This window comes from Dasypus novemcinctus, chromosome 1, assembly GCF_030445035.2.
Source record: "Dasypus novemcinctus isolate mDasNov1 chromosome 1, mDasNov1.1.hap2, whole genome shotgun sequence".
Classification (NCBI taxonomy): domain Eukaryota; kingdom Metazoa; phylum Chordata; class Mammalia; order Cingulata; family Dasypodidae; genus Dasypus; species Dasypus novemcinctus.
Genome location: NC_080673.1, coordinates 144,261,740 through 144,279,538, shown reverse-complemented (window position 1 = coordinate 144,279,538; position 17,799 = coordinate 144,261,740). Strand labels below are relative to the sequence as shown.

At 37.8% G+C, this 17,799-nt stretch overlaps 3 pseudogenes; all 3 read right to left on the bottom strand.

Annotated features, from left to right (window-relative positions):
- LOC131279783 (protein LMBR1L-like) overlaps positions 1 to 783 on the bottom strand; it is a 109,736-nt pseudogene extending 108,953 nt beyond the window's left edge.
- A 78-nt stretch (positions 784 to 861) lies between these two features.
- Positions 862 to 9,458, bottom strand: LOC139436186 (SH3 domain-binding protein 4-like; annotated as a pseudogene).
- LOC101446496 (SH3 domain-binding protein 4 pseudogene) lies at positions 9,458 to 10,114 on the bottom strand (annotated as a pseudogene).
- Between the last annotated feature and the right edge of the window lie 7,685 nt (positions 10,115 to 17,799).

Below are 17,799 nucleotides of genomic sequence, written 5' to 3'. Positions count from 1 at the left end.
ACTAAGGACACTCAGGCAAGAGCTGGGGTTCTGAGCTGGAATACCCCCATGAAAAATTTTGACTCCCAGCTGCTTTCTAATCTATTGGTAGAAACACAACAGCACCTAGTCACTAATGTTGGAGTTAAATCTGCCCACCAAAGCTCACAAAAGCTTCACAGGTGCTGTGGACTATCATTCACTATAACAGAAGGAAAAGGCATGGAAGACAATTAAAATTGCATGGAGTTGGGAGTAGAGTCTAGGGCATTTTCAGAAAGAACAGACATCAATAATACTGAAAAAACACTTTTCCTATTTAATTTAGATTTTTACATGTGCAGAGTAAAAATTTCCAACACTCGAACAATTACTTTTCTAAGTGTCAAAATGAAAAATGTGGCTGGAAATAAGAAATATCTTCAATGACCTTTAAAAACATATTTACATCTGTGAAATAATTTCAAAAGATCTTTATAAAACATAAAAACCTCAAAAGCATCTTTCCCTATCAAATGAGGGATTTTTTTTACCTCTATTGTACATTAAAAAATTAGATACTGACTTTCTCATATGTCCCTCCCACATATTAAAAAAAATATTTTAAAATTAAATTTAAATTTGTGTTTAACAAAGAGAAAGCTATTTGACTGGCAATGACCTGCAATGAAAAAAATCCCTCTGGCCTCCTCTTGGGGTAGAGGAAAAGGGCGGAGCATTACCTGTGCTTGGTCCTTGGGTATGGGCCCAGCCTACAGTAAGCAGGAACCTGAGTAGCTGCTCTGGCTCCTTCCCCAGCTCCATGGTGATTGTGTGGACATCTAGCATGGACAGGGTGAGGAGAGGATGAACTCCATAATGGCAGGGATGCAGGGCATCAGTTCAATTCATGAGGCTGAAGACAGCTGCTCTAAGGATATCCAGGGAGTTCACCAGGATGAGTTTCAATTAGGTGTTTGCAGCACTTTGTAACGGGGCTTTTCATCTTGTGGAGGCCAATATACAGCTCCTGGATGACATCCCAGTAGCTGTTTCAGATCTAGTGGCTCCAGGTTAGTAAGAAGTAATAAGCCAGTTTCCACATGGCTTCACTGTCCCCTTCCCCATTCCTGCCCTTTTGCGGAGACTCATGCATTTCTCTGTTGCTTAGATATCTTGGCAGCATTTTCAACCAGCTGCCTCCTACAATGAACCATCTTGTCAGCTATGGTCAGGAGCACAAAGTCCTGGGGAAGTTTGAACACCAATCCCTGGCAGTCCATTTTCAGTAAGACCATTATTAGTTCCCTCCGAAAGGATTTTCTGTCTTTGTTCTCCATATTGTTACAATTCTCCATCAACTTTCCCAGAAGAGACGCCACCCACTCAGTCTAACTATCAAATTCTGCTTGGCAAAAAAAAGGTGAGTATGGATCATTCTCCAAGATAAACCATATGCTAAGCCACAAGGAAAGGCTCAATGAATTCAGAAAGATTGAAATCATACGAAATAATATCTCTGACCACAGTGGAGTGAAGGTGGAAATCTGCAAGGGCCAGAGGCCCAGATTTCACACCAAAATATGGAAATTAAACAGCACACTCTTAGAAAAACAGTTGGTCAAAGAGGAAATCTCAAGAAATTACTAACTACTTTGAAACTAATGAAAATGATAACACAACATACCAAAACTTATGGGATCAGCAAAAGCAGTACTGAGAGGGAAATTTATAGCCATAAATTCATACATCAAAAAAGAAGAAAGAGCAAAAATTGAAGAACTAACTGCACATTTGGAGGAATTAGTAATAAAAACAAAAAAGTAACCCCACAGGAGGAAGAAAGAAAGAAATAAAAAAGATAAAAGCAGAACTAAATGAAATAGAAAATAAAAAGGCACTTGAATAGATAAACAAAACCAAGAGCTGGCTCTTTGAGAAGATCAATAAAATTGACAAACCCTTAGCTAGACTAACAAAGAACAAAAAAGAGAAGATACAAATACACAAAATAAGAAATGAGAAAGGAGCTATCACCACTGACCCAACATAAACAAGGACTATCATAAGAGGATATGTTGAAAAACTATATTCCAACAAAAATGACAATTCAGAGGAAATGGACAAATTCCTAGAAACACATAAGCAGCCTATACTGATGAAAGAAGAAATTGATGATCTCAAAAAACCAGTCTCAAGTAAAGAGATAGAATCAGTCATTAAAAACTTCCCAAATAAGAAGAGTCCTGGGCCAGACAGCTTCACAGGTGAATTCAACAAAACATTCTGGAAAGAACTAACACCAATCCTGCTGAAACTCTTCCAAAAAATCGAATCAGAAGGAACATTACCTAACTCATTCTATGATGCCAACATTACCCTAGTACCAAAGCCAAACAAAAATACCACAAGAAAGGAAAATTACAGACCAATTTCTCTAATGAACCTAGATGTAAAAATCCTTAACAAAATACTTGCTAACCATATTCAACAGCACATTAAACGAATTATACACCATGACCAAGTTGGATTCATTCCAGGTATGCAAGGATGGTTCAACATAAGAAAATCAATCAATGTAATACCCCATATAAACAGATTGAGGAAAAAAAAATCACATGATTATATCTATATGCAGAAAAAGCATTTGGCAAAATACAGCACACTTTCTTGATAAAAACACTGCAAAAGATCCGAATACAAGGAAATTTTCTGAACACGATAAAGAGTATATATGAAAAACCCACAGCCAACATTGTTTACAATGGTGAAATCCTAAAATCTTTCCCTCTAAGATCAGGAACAAGACAAGCATGCCCACTATCACCTCTTCTATTTAACATTGGCTTAGAAGTACTTGCTTGAGCACTGAGGCAAGAACCAGATATAAAAGGCATTCAAATTGGAAAGGAAGAAGTCAAAATTTCATTATTTGCAGATGACATGATCCTATACATAGAAAACCCTGAGAGGTCTACAACAAAGCTTCTAGAACTCATAAATGAGTTTAGTAAAGTCACAGGTTATAAGATCAATGTGCAAAAATCAGTAGCATTGCTGTACACCAATAATGAGCAAGATCAGGAGGAAATCAAGAAACAAATACCATTCACAATAGTAAATAAAAAAAATCAAATACTTAGGAATAAATTTAACTAAAGAGGTAAAAAACTTATACACCAAGAACTATACAAGACTGTTCAAGGAAATCAAAGAAGACCTAAATAAATGGAAGAATATTCCTTGTTCATGGATAGGAAGACTGAATATTATTAAGATGTCTATCCTACCAAAACTAATCTACACATTCAATGCAATCCCAATAAAAATCAAGACAGCATTCTTTAATGACCTAGAAAAACTAGCTATAAAATTTATTTAGAAAGGAAGGGGACCTCAAATAGCCAAAGACATATTGAAAAAGAAAAACAAAATTGGGGGAGTCACACTGCCTGACTTCAAAACGTACTACAAAGCTACAGTAGTGAAAACAGCATGATATTGGCACAAGGAGAGACACACAGACCAATGGAACCGAATTGAGAGTTTTGATATAGATCCTCATATATATAGTCATATAATATTTGATAAAGCCACCAAACCCTCTCAAATGGGAGAGAATGGCCTATTCAACAAATGGTGCCTGGAGAACTGAAAATCCATATGTAAAAGAATGAAAGAGGATTACCATCTCATTCCTCATACAAAACTCAACTCAAGATGGATCAAAGACCTAAATATAAGAGCCAAGACCATAAAGACTTTGGAAAGCAGTGTAGGGAAGCATTTACATGACCTTGTAATAGGAAATGGCTTCATGAACTTCACATCAAAAGCACGAGCAGCAAAAGAACAAATAGATATATGGACTTCCTCAAAATTAAAGCCTTCTGCACCTCAAAGGAGTTTATCAAGAAAGTGAAAAGAGGGGAATGGACTTTGGCCCAGTGGTTAGGGCATCCGTCTACCACATGGGAGGTCCGTGGTTCAAGCCCCAGGCCTCCTTGACCCGTGTGGAGCTGGCCCATGCGCAGTGCTGATGCGCGCAAGGAGTGCCCTGCTACACAGGGGTGTACCCTGCGTAGGGGAGCCCCACGCGCAGGGAGTGCACCCATAGGGAGAGCCGCCCAGCGCGAAGGAGGGAGCAGCCTGCCGAGGAATGGCACCGCCCACTTCCCGTGCCGCTGACGACAACAGGAGCGGACAAAGAAACAAGACGCAGCAAAAAGACACAGAAAACAGACAACCGGGGGAGGGGAGGAGAAATAAATAAAAATAAATCTTAAAAAAAAAAAAAGAAAGAAAGAAAGTGAAAAGAGAGCCTACACAATGGGAGAAAATATTTGGTAACCATATATCTGATAGGAGACTTATAACCTGCATATATAAAGAACTCCTGTATCTCAAAAATAAAAAGACTAATAACCCATTTAAAAAATGGGAAAAAGATTTAAACAGACACTTCTCCAAAGAAGAAATACCAATGGCTAAAAAGCACGTGAAAAAATGCTCCAAATCTCTAGCTCTTAGGGAAATGCAAATCAAAACTACAATGAGATACCATCTTACTCCCATAAGATTGGCAGCTATGAATAAAACAGACTACAAGTGCTGGAGAGGATGTGGAGGAATGGGAAAACTCATCCACTGCTGGTGGGAATGCAAAAGGATCCAGCCATTCTGGAGGACAGTTTGGCAGTTTCTCAAAAAACTAGCTATAGATTTGCCATATGACCCAGCAATTCCACTGCTTGGTATATACTCAATAGAACTGAAAACAAGGACACAAACTGATATATGCACACCCATGTTCATAGCAGCATTGTTCACTATCACCAAAAGTTGGAATCAACCCAAATGCCCATCAACAGAAAATGGATGCATAAAATGTGGTATAAACATACAATGGAATACTACTCAGCTTTAAGAATGAATACACTACAAACACATGTGATAACATGGATGAATCTTGAGAACCTTATGTAGAGTGAAGCAACCCAGGCATTGAAGGACAAATACTACATGACCTCAATGATATGAAATAAGTAAACCAAATTGCCTCAGAGAGCTAGAGACTGGATGATAGGCTTAAAGGAAATTGGGAAGTAGAGGAAGGATGTAAGCTGACACCTCCATGGGAGAAATCTAAAATAAGCTGGAGGTAAGTATTTGTACAAGGAAGGGCTAAAAATGGGGGCATAGAGCTACTTTTGGGTGGGGCTTTGTGGGCTTGAGGGGTGCTAGGGATGGGAGGATGGGTAATATTGCCCAAGAGACTGAGGGGAGGGTAAGGGAACATATGAACACAGGAAATTATCAGATATTTGGTTGAGAGTATAATGCTGAGTAAACTTTTTCAAAAATATAATAAGGAAGGTTTCCTGTTTAAGATGCTTAAAGGGGATAATCTGATGCAGGACAGACTTCTAGGGTGTGTATGAGTGCTCATTTTGCCATAGTGGGTTATATCATTGGATAGAGACCCATTTAATGAGAATGAAGGTATACCCACATCCTAGGGAGGACTGATGTTCTCAAATAGAGGGAATTGTGTCTCTCAAGAGAAATGGTGGCTCCCAATGCATTAGGGCAGTTGAGCATGTCAAACCCTCAACATTGTTGGAAGTATCTCTGAACATGGCCCTTCAAGCAATGAAGATTGACTGTCAGTGTGGGCCCTGAGGTGAGAGAGAAAGAGGTATTGAATAGGTGGAATCAATGTAACTGTGTGGGCAATAGATGTGTTCCACAGGATTATGCAAGGATGGACATAAGACATGTTAAATTATACCAAAAATGTATAGAGGCTGATAGGCTAAAATGTAAATCATAATGTAAAGCATAAGATAACTAAAATTTTAGAAAATTGTTTAGTCTAAAATATAAACCACAATGTAAACCCAAATGTTACCTTGTTTGAAAACTATTGTCTCAATATCTGTACATCAGTTTCAGTAAATATAGTATGAATATGTAAAAAGATTATTGCTGTGGAAGGGAAAAGGGTTTTATGTTGGATATGTGGGAGTACTGTATATTGTATATATGAATTACTGTGATCTAAAACTTTTGTGAAAACAAGCTTAATAATTAGGGAAAAAAAGGAAAAAGAAAGGACATAGACACTGAGGAAAAGATGGAAGATATTGCCTTGCCAATTTGCAAACAGGGCAACACTTATTGCAGTGATGGAAGACAAAACATCAAAAACAAATTTTTTGCATTTTTGATTTTTTGATACCTCAATTTATTTTTACTTAATTTTTTAAATTAATATGTATTCTATATCTAACATTTAAACTCATCACTACAGTCCATTTTACTATCAATTGAACCTTGCAATATATCAGGCTTCACTTTTGGAGAAGTTTTGCATCACAGAGAGGTTCAACAACAGCATGGGAGGAATACTGAGGTGGGATGTTATTGACAGGAGACAAATGGTTGGCAGGGAGTTCTCCAGGGCATACATCTAGGGTACATAAAAATGTTGGGGTATTTTCATAGTGGTTTCAGTGTTGTTAAAAACAACTGAGGGAGTGCTGAGTTCCTAGCCAGGGGAGCTCTATCACAGTCCCTAAAGGAACAGCAACAATCCTCCAAGTCCAATGGCAAAGACCAAAAAAGAAGGAAGGCCCAGCAATGAGCCATTGATACTAATGACTATGCTTGTAAGCCTGTGCACCTGAAATAAGAACAAGGCCTAGAGCTGTAGGGTACCTAAGTATTACCTCCTGAGAGCCTCTGTGTTGCTCAAATGTGGCCAGTCTCAAAGTCAAACTCAGCATGTAAAATTGTTGCCTTCCCCCCAGCATGGGACATGACTCCCAGGGAGGAGCTCCCTGGCACCGAGGGATTACTACCAAGTACCAGCTGATGATGCAACTAGAAAATGACCTTGAATAAAAGGGTCAACTCGGACCAGCAGAATATCTCAGTCTACGTATAATACCAAGAGTTAAAAATGCTTTTTGACCTGAATAAAAGGGGGAAATGGAAAGGACAAATGAGTTTATATGCCTATGAGTTTCCAAAAAGAGCCAGGAGGTTATCAGAGGGGTTGCCCTTATGAACACCTGAGCAGAGTCCCAGAGACAGATAAAGTAGATACAACTCTGGGTATTGGTTCTTCTGAGGACAACAGAGACCCATAGGTTCTCTGGTCATGGCAGATGAAGTTCAGTGCCATGTCAGATGGCCCTACTTTGGAGTTTGTGTTTCTGTGTGATGGAGCTGGACTCAGATGTGATCTTTGATCACAAGCCTCTCCTGTTACTTTTACCAGATCTGTAGTTGGTGCTGGAGTTTAGTGTATATCCAGGGGACCTGAATCTCTGAATTGATCATGTGATAGCCAGGCCCTGAGCCTCAACAGACTTGCAACTCCTACACTCTGGTTTATTGGACTTACCCCACTCAGCTAACATGGAGGTGAAGGTCAACCACCACACCAGGCAGCCAAAAGTGCCTACAGCTGAAAGTGGGAGAATTGCATCCAGCATCCATGTGGAATCCAAGCCCCCTCTTGATATAGATGTGGAGTGGACACAACCATTCTAAGGTCCACAGGGTGGAGGAAGAGAGTATGGATTAGAGTGGACTTACTGATATTCTATTCATGAATTATTGTGATTAGGAATCCAAGAAAATGTGGAGAAAGTGGCCATGGTGGCTGCTGGGGGGTAGGGAGTGGGAGGAAGATATGTGATGTTGGGGCATTTTTGGGAGTTGGAGTTGTCCTAGGTGGTGCTGCAAGAACAGTTATCAGACATTGTATGTCCTCCCATGGCCCACTGGGTGGACTGTGGGAGAGTGTGGGCTGTGGTGTGGACCATTGACCATGAGGTGCAGTGGTGCTCAGAGATGTATTCACCAAGTGCAATGAATGTCTCATGATGATGGAAGAGGTTGTTGTTATGGGGGGAGGAGTGGGTTGAGGGGGTTGTGGGGTATATGGGAACCTCACTTTTTTTAATGTAACATTAAAAAAATAATAAAAAAGGTAAGTGACAAGATTTTTGTAGCCTAGGGCACCTGCAAAGAATCATCAGCTACTGATATTCTCCATAAGTAAGATCCTCATGGAGGTGTATTAGTAGATACAGTGAGGAACTTGCAGGGTCTCAGAATCTTCTCTAGCAGTACCGTAATACTCAACTTGAGTCTGGAGGAAACGTTTGGCTTAGCCTTGCCAACCACCAGCACGTTCTTGGTGAACATGAGATCGATTATTCCCTGGTAGTACTCCTTAGTCCAGAGCTGCCCTTTCAGCCTGAGCTCCTCACTGAGCAGCACAATCATGTCACCCTTCTTGGATTCCAGGAGGTAATGCTTCTTGAACACCACTGTCTTAATTAACTTGCTGAATTTGAGAATGGAAATGTGGCAGCCCTGAAACATCAGGTACTTTGTGGAGGAGGCAAATTGGGGCAATATGATCTTACCAACTTTGTTCTTCTTGAGGAACCTTCTCTACTTCGACAATTTGATGGCACTTTTGGGTGGTGGCTGAGGTGCCTAGATGCAGAAATGGGTCAAATTGACCTACTGGCCATCTTTCCCTGGATCCTCTAAGTGAAATCAGAGAGTTTGTTAGGGTTGTGGGAGGTGATGTGAAGGTGAGGCAGCTCACCTTGCTCAGCTTCATTTGGAGTCCTCTCATAAATTTGGTTTGTTTGCTGAATTTCACTTTGTAATTTGTCATATTGGAAACATAAAAATATCGAGATCTTGGGTCCTGGACAAAGTGAATTGATGCTTACCTCAGAGTTGCAGTGTCATTGGGACAGGGTAGGGGGCTGGCAGGGTACCTCACTGACCAGCAGAGCCTTGGGGACACAATCATGCCCAAAGGGCCACCATGGTTTTGAAAGATGGGTGAGTGTGTTTGGGACCATAAAGATCCACTGTTGCATTTTCACTGATGAAGTCCCAGACAGTGGAAGAGTAGAGAATGCTTGGATCACTGTATGTACAATCACCAGGTACATACAGGGTTCCAGATTCTCCAGCTATACCTGGACTGTGTCCCCATAGCTGTAGGTGAGAGGGATGGAGACATATGGCCCATCCTTTTAGTCACTCCTTGGCATTGGAGGCTTAGTGTGCTTTTGCTAAAAATGTCATTTTTCACCTAGATGAATTTTTCATCTGCAACATGATGCAAGACTTCACTTCCAGGTTGCTCAGTTTTACCTCCAATACAAGGCTGGCATGGCTAGATTCATCACAGTTGAGTTTTAGTGGTTCAGCAGAGCTTTCATAGAGATCTTCTGTGATTCCTAAGGAGCTATGTGACCCTTCAGACACGTGGATGTTGATGTTGGTGTCGGGAATTTGCAGGACTCTCCTAGAAATATCCAGCTTGCACCTAATGTTAGTTTCCACAGTTTGTGTCTGGCCCCAACCAAGGCTCTGGTCAATCAAGTCCAAGTCATGGCAAGACCAGCCAGCTTCTGGTGGTTCAGCCAGGCTTGAATTTGCTTGTGGACAGGAGATTTCAAACCAGTGAAAAGCACCAATAGCTGGTGCTATTGGTGTTTGCTAAGCTGGATTCAGTGAAGGAGGACATGCCTGTATCAAATAGCAGTGATCCCAGTACTTTGGAATTCAATTCATCCATAATGGGCATCACCAGCATGTTCCCACTCAGAAATGGGTTTGTTTGGGTCCCACTCCAGAAAGGGTTGTTAGGTTTTGCTCAATTCTTTCTTTTCTTCTCTCCCTCCTCCAAGGAAATCTAACTCTTCAGCTGCTTCATTTGGGCTGTTGGGAAGACTGTCAGTCATCCTGCTGTCTCTTAATGTTGAGTTATGGTAGTTTAAGGACTGGACATAGGAGGAAGGGTTGCAACCCATCTCTGTAGTGTTGTATGCTTACCATCTCTCACTGCCCGCTGTGTTCAGGACACAGAGATTGTCACCCTGGAGAACTTGAGGGTGGTAAAGTTAGCTGGAAAATAGTCCTTGATTGTGATCACTTCTTTTGCATTTCCAAAAGCGGGTGGAATTGTCTACAAGCAAACCACAGGGAGAAGGCACTTTGACATCATTAAAGATAGTCTCTGCAAATCCTTTGCTCAGGTCAATCAAGGTCCCCTCTGACCTACACCAGGGAGGCCACTGGAGTTGGCAACTTGGATCTACTAGGCCACCATCTGGAATCTCTTTTCTGAGTGAAGCTGTTAAGATCTCATATTTCTCCTACCAATTATTCAAGCAATTGATGGAGCTTCTGTCTCAAGCAACCAAGGTCCCCTGTGGTGTCCACTTTGCAAAGTACTTCTTCCAGGTAGTCTGCCAGCTTTCAGATTTCAGAGGAAAAGCTGCAGGCCTGAATCTTCCAACCAGGAAAGAAGGGAAATGCTGGCACGCATTATGTCCAAGCAGATGCCCATAGATCCTTCTGATGGTCCCTCAACTTGGCCTGGCCAGGAAGGCATGCAGCTCTGAGGGAATCACTGTGAGGGCACCTACAGTACTCGGGCCCCTACCTCTCTGGTCAGAAGAGCTGATTTTGGCTTTTAATTAGCAAATTCAGAACCCCGAGGACCTGGCTCTGAGGGTGGCCTTTGTTAGAACACACCCCAGGGAAAAGTGGTGTTGAAGGAGTCTTAGGAGGAATTGTTTCCTCAGTGCTCCAGAGAACAAATTCAAGGGGTGAATTTGCTGGGCAGTTCAAGAAAGCTCAGCTTTGGGGAATAGAAGAGGAAACTCCTGTCTTACTTACTGATCCCCTCCCCAGGACACCTAAGAGTTGGACTATGATCCCTTTGTTGGTCCCTGACCCTATTTCAGGTGTGAAAGACTGATTTGGGAAACTCCTTTCCAGTGCACTCCTCTGCTATAATTTGTCATCCAAGCAAAAGCAGTTTGATACAAGGAAAGAAAGTATGGAGGATGACAGCCTGGGGCAAAGGCTTGCCTTCTTTAAATACATGGAAGAAGAAGGTCTGTTTCTTCAGAAAAGGAAGGGTATTCAAACTCTTACAAAGAAAGGAATGTGAAATCAACTAATAAACACAAGCTTAGTAAAAGACACACCCTGAAAAGAAACAGAGAGGGCCCTGGACACTGCATTCACCTTGGGAAGATCTTCTAGATATGAAGGCTGAAGCACAAGAAAATCTCTATTCTACCACCAACTGATTATAAAATCAGAAACAAAGTTTTCAGGGAATATATCCAGAGTTAATATTTTGAAATATTAAAATTTACAGTGTGCCAGAAATGAGTAGAAGACTAACAAAGAAACAGGGAATTATAACACATACAAAGGAAGAGTTTAAAAATCCAGAAAACACCAGCTAAAATGATAACAATGTAGACAAATCAAACAAAGCCCTTTAAAAAAAAGATCTTAAAAATACTCAAGGAGATGAAGGAAAATACAAAGAAAAGATTAAAGGATATCAGAAAAGCAATGAATGAGCAATGTGAGAATCTCATTAAAGAGATAGAAATTTAAAAAGGAAGCAAATAAAACTACTGGAGTTGAGGTCCCCACTAACTGAAAGGAAAAATTCCCAGGAGGGTTCCAAGAGCAGATTGGAGATAGCAGGTGAATTATACAATGCAGTAGAATAAAAGATACAAGTCAAGTGAAGAGCAGAAAGAAAACAAAAATTGTTAAAAGTGAAAATAGCCTAAGACACCTCTGGGACACTACCAAGTGCACCAAGATATGCATGATGGGAGACCCAAAATTTGAAGAAATAGAGAAAATGGTAGTAGGCATATTTAAGAAATAATGACAGAGTACTTCCCAAACTTAGGGAAATGATGTGAACATGCACATCCAAGGAGGATAGAGTACACCAAACAGAATAAATACGAGGAAAAATACACCCCATCATATATTGATCACACTATTGAAAGCAAAGGATGAGACAGTTCTAAATGATGAAAGAGAAAAGCAGCATGCTATGTACAATGAATCCCAATTAGACTGAATACTTATATCCATCAGAAACCATGGAGACAAGAATTTGGTGGGTTAAAATATTTAAAGTACTGACAGAAAACGACTGGCAACCAAGAAATTTATATCTGCTGTGACTTTCTTCCAAAAATGGAGGAAAGGTTAAGACATATTCAGATAAACAAAAGCTCAGGGAGTTGATCACCACTACACCTTTCCTATAAGCAATGCTAAAGAAAATTCTTCAAACTGAAAGATGGTTCAAAGAAGCTTAAAGAAATAAAACTTGTAGCAAAGGGACAAAAAAGTGTAAGTATACAAAGACTAAATATAAACAGCAAAAAGGCAGAAGAAATTCTGCATTATCAGTAGTGATTTTAAATGTAAATATATTAATCTCTCCTGTCAAGAGACAAAGATTGTCACAGTGGATAATAAAGCATGGCCTAACTCTTTGTAATCTGTAAGAAACTCATCTTAAATTTCAAGATACATGTACTTTGAACATGAAAGAATGGAAAAAGTATACCATGGAAGTAGTAATCAAAAGAGACCTAGGGTAGCTATACTAATACCAATTAAAATAGACTTCAAGTTAAAAGAGTTATGAGAGACAAAGACTGTCATTATATGCTGACAAAGGAGTCAATTCAACAAGAATATGTAAAAAAATTATAAATAAATACATGTTCACTTAACAGTAGAGCCCCAAAATAGATGAAGTTATTATTAACAGATACAAAGGGAGAAACTGATGGTTCTACATTAATCATAGGAGACTTTAATACATTGCTTTCAGTAATGGCTAGGACGTCTAGTCAAAAGATTAAAAGGGAATAGAGGATCTGAACAATATTCTTACCCAACTAGACTTAATAGATATATGTACATTCTTCACAAGTGTACATGGATCATTCCAACATAACAGGATTCACATTCTTCTTGGGTGAATATGGATCATTCTTCAGGATAGACCATATTTTAGGTAACAAAATAAGTCTCAATAAATTTAAAATCTTAAAATCACACAAGATATTTTTCCAATCACTAGAGAATGAACTTAGGAATAAATAACAGAGGGAGAAATGGAAAATCTACACTTATATGGAACCTAACAGGATACTCTTATGCATGCATACTCCTTAGTGACTTAAAAAGGAAATCACAATGGAAATTAGGACCTATCTTGAGGAGGATGAAAATAAAAACATAACATACGAAAATTATCTGATGCAGCAAAGGCAGTTTTCATATTGAAGAGACACTCAGAGACAGACCTAAACTCAAAACTGGAAGAACTAGGAAAAAAAAAAAAAGAGCAAACCAAATTCAAAGTGAGCATATGGATAAGTTTATCTGGTATGGCCTTGGCAGAATCTAGGGTTTCAATTTCCACACCACCATCATTATCAATGCATATGTCCCCATTCCAACTTTCTGTATCCTTTTCTTTTTCAATCAATGCCCTCACTTTAATAGCAGGCAGGTTGAGATTTTAGTTTCCATTGGAGCTCTGCTACTTGTACAATGAGTTTCTGGGTCTGTTTTCTAGAGATCTCAAGTCCGTGGCTATAAGAAACAAGATTTTCTTTCAAGGTACACTTAGAAACTGTCATTTCATTCATGTGGCACTGTAGTTGCAAATTTGAAAATTTCAGTTCATCCCTGTCTTTTGTAACTATGTCTAATGTATTTAGGAACAATCAGGCAAATTCATTGTACTTTTATTTCCAAAAAGCTGTTATTGTGTCAAAAACATTCTCACCCAGGGTGCCTGCTCTCTTAAAAGCATGGAAATAGTTTATTCCAGTGATGATATTTTGCATGTTTCTATTGCCAAATCATGCTAACAAATAGTCCATGGACTATCATGGGCCTCTTGATTAATGGAAACACACGTAACTGCGAAAACCCCCAAACCTATTCAGGAATCCCATTTTTTAAGATTCTTTTTTTCAATAACCACTCCTGATACCAAGCTGTATGAGGATTCTCAAGGGAAACAGAACTGACAGGAGATAATGGTAAATATTATGAGATTTTATAGAATTGTCTCATGCAACCATGGCAATGCAAAAGCCAGAAACTGATAAAGGTGCTCAATGACTTCCTCAGGAGAAACCTGGCTCCCTGAAATAGAGATGGGAATTATTTCTCTCAAAGTCAAAATCTTTTCTCCTTCTAAGGTTTTCAGCTGATTGGATGAGATGTCTCTTATTGCTGAAGGCAATCTTGTCATTTGAATATATAATCAGTCATAGATGTAATCAACTCAGTGATGATTTAAGTCCTTACAGTACAACTAGTCCAATGTTTGCTTGACCAAACAACTGGACATTATTGCCTGGCCAATTTGACACATTATCCTTACTATCACATAAAGGAAATAAAAATTAGAGCATAGATATGTGAAAAGGAAAACAAGAAAACAATAGAGAGAATTAACAAAACCAAAATTTAGTTCTTTGAAAAGAGTAATAAAGTTAATAAACCTTTGGCTAGAATGAATAAAAAGGGTTGATACAAAGAAGAAAATCAGGGTTGAAAATGGGGGCAATACTACTGATCTTACTCAAATAAAAATGAAAATGAGGATACTATGGACAGCTATCTGTCAATGAGTTAGTTAACCTAGGTGTGGTGGACAAATTCTTAAGAAATACACAAACTACACAGTACAGTGACTCAAAAAGAACTAAGATCTCCTACAAACAGGGAACTAGTAAAGAGATTTAATCAGTAATCAGAAACTTCCCAAAGAAGACAAGCCCAGGACTGGAAGGCTTCATAATACAATTTTAACAAACATTCCAAGAAGAATTAATGACACTTCTGCTCAAACTTTTCCAAAAATTATAAAAGGAAGGAAACAATACTTAATCCATTCTAAGAAGACAACATCACATTCATATCAAAGTCAGATAAAGGTACCACAAGAAAAGAAAATCACAAACCAATATCTCCTGTGAATTTAGATGTAATAATCCTCAGAAAATACTACTAAAAACAATCCAACAGCATATTAAAATATTTCTACATATGATCACATGGGATTTATCCCTGGTATGCAAGAGTGGTTCAACATAAGAAAATCAGATCATGTAGTATACAATATTAATGGAATAAAGGAACAAAACCACATGGTGTCTCAATTGATGCAGGAAAGGCATTTAAAAGATCCAGCAGCCTTTCTTGATAAATACTTAATAAAAACTTGGAATAAAAGGAAAATTCCTCACCACAAGAAAGGGAATATATGGAAAGCCCAAAGCTTACATCCTACTTCATGGTAAATGACTGAAATTTTCCCCTCTAATATCAGAATAAGACAAGTTTGCCCACTGTCACCATTGTCATTCAACATTGTACTGGAAACTCTTGCCAGAGCAATTAGACAAGAAAAAGCAATAAAAGGCATACAACTTAGAAATGAAGAAGTAAAACTTTCCATAATTAGAAATGGCATATCCTATATACAGAAAATCCTGATAAATTCAAAATAAAGCTCTTAGAACTAATAAATGAATTAACCACAGAGCCAGGGTACAAGATTAACACCTAAAAGTCAGTAGTATTTCTATACACAAGTAATGAACAACTAGAAGAAATCAAGAAAAAAAAATCTATTTACAATAGCAACTAAAAATAATCAAATATCTAGGAATAAATCTAACCACGTCTGTAAAAGAGTTGTACATAGAAAACTATAAAACAATGCTAAAATATCAAAGGAGACCTAAATCAGAAATTATGATCATAAGCTCAAAGCTTCTTATTATTGATGATGTGCCATGAATAGTAAACTTCTTTGTGACTGACCCAAGAGTCTCATGTATTTTGCTAGCATCCATAAAATTGTGGCAGGTTAATTTGTTAGCTTGCAAGTAGAATAAAATATCAGGCTCTTCAAAGCTCTTGACAAACTAAAAACTGTAACAAATAAAAGCTTAGAAATAGTTCTTAAATTCAGAAAAGAATAATGGAATGACAGCTAGAGTTTAGGGGTATAGAGATTATTTGAGATGGGTCACTAAATAAGGAGGTGATAAATATTTGATTTATGAGCATAAAAATATGTATATACAAAAATAGTTCTATTTTAAAAAGCTTGTTACCTAATCAAAAAGCAAACATGTTATTGTTCTAACTCCAAGGACAGAGTAGTTCATATAAAGCATGCTATATAAATAAGAAAAGAGAAAGCTATTAATATTCTTAAACTTCCCTTTAGCAAAAATGTATCAAAAAGTTGAGGTTAGTTGGTAAATATACTTATTTTGCTTTGATAAAGCCACAGTGTCTCCAAATCTTGCTCAATTTATTTTCCTTAATGGAAAATACAATTTTATATTTCTGTAGAAAACATTAATTAAGATTAAAAGAAGCTTTTTTCTAGACAGTTAATTTCTTACTGTCATTTGTACAGAACATTGAGTGAAATAATAATTTTGTTCATGGTTTAGCTTACTGATTTTGAGAGAAAATGACAGATAATTGTAAAGAAAAAATAGTTTAATTCTGATTTTAGTGGAGAGTCACATATATATACTAATATGGACATTTTGTTTCATTCTCACATGAATAAATTCTGTCCTCTGTGACTTATTTTTCTTGATTAAATGGTTTAACATGTCAAGTTTATGAACATCAACTACATTAGTGAAAGTGAAGATCACAATCTTTAAAACTAGAAAATTTTAAAATGATATGATATGATATGATACGAGATAAACTATTCGAGATAAACTATAGCACTAACCGTTTGTACAGAAAATGCACCATTTTGGAAATTGATAAGGGAATTTGGAATATAATCTCAATTTGAATTGAGCCCCTATATCTTTATTATTAACAAATAGATGTTTCCTTACTGCTTTGTCTGTTATTTGGGCCCTTGAACAACATCAAATGAAATAATATAAATTAGTTATCATTGATATTTATTGTAAAAAGAAAAAAATATTTTATACTCCAAAGCCACCTCTATTTTTTTACAATGTTATATACATATGAAGACTATGAATAAGTATGTCAGTCTAGGTGTATAAATGAAATATGTAAGCCTGCTTTTAAGGTAGTGCATCCAATTTACATTTTTATGATATATGCTAGATTAGTAAGAAGAAGAAACTATAATGAAACAGAGAACAGGGAGAAAATTCATCCAAGGTAACAGTAAAGTGAATATAACTATGAAAAATAACTCTTAGCATACCATGAATCTGAGTTTGAGTTCATAAATTATGATTATCTTTTCAATGAGCTATTAAGAATTATGACCTTTTTTTAAATTTATTTTTTATTGATTTTGTAAAAATATTACATTTTTATTGATATTTGTAAAAATATATATGAGGTCCCATTCAACCCCACCACCCCACCCCACCACCACTCCCTCCCCCCCCCCCCCCCCCAGCAACATTCACTCCCATCATCATGACACATCCATTGCATTTGGTAAGTACATCTCTGGGCATCTCTGCACCTCATGGTCAATGGTCCACATCATGGCCCATACTCTCCCCCATTTTTTTAAATGCTGTCTCCTTACTGTGAAACTGAGACATACATATATATCAGTCAGCAGATTAAAACTTAGGAAATAAACACCATTACCAAACATTCACTCATGCAATTTAGTAATAATTAATTTCTTGATTATTTCATTCCACAAATACTACCAGAGTAGGTTTCCCATTTGCTAAGCTCCTGGAAGTCTTCAACTTTGCCTTCTTTAGAAACTGCCTCACATTAATTTGTACAATTCAGCAACATTCTGGAAAAAAGTCCAGCAACTATTTATAGAGCTTTAAGTGTTAAATATATCTGGCCCTTTTTTCCAAGCAGAAAACTTTATGCTGAGTAGTAAAACAGTGGATTTTCTCTGGAATTGCTGTTTTGCCTGTGTAATAAATCTCTTTA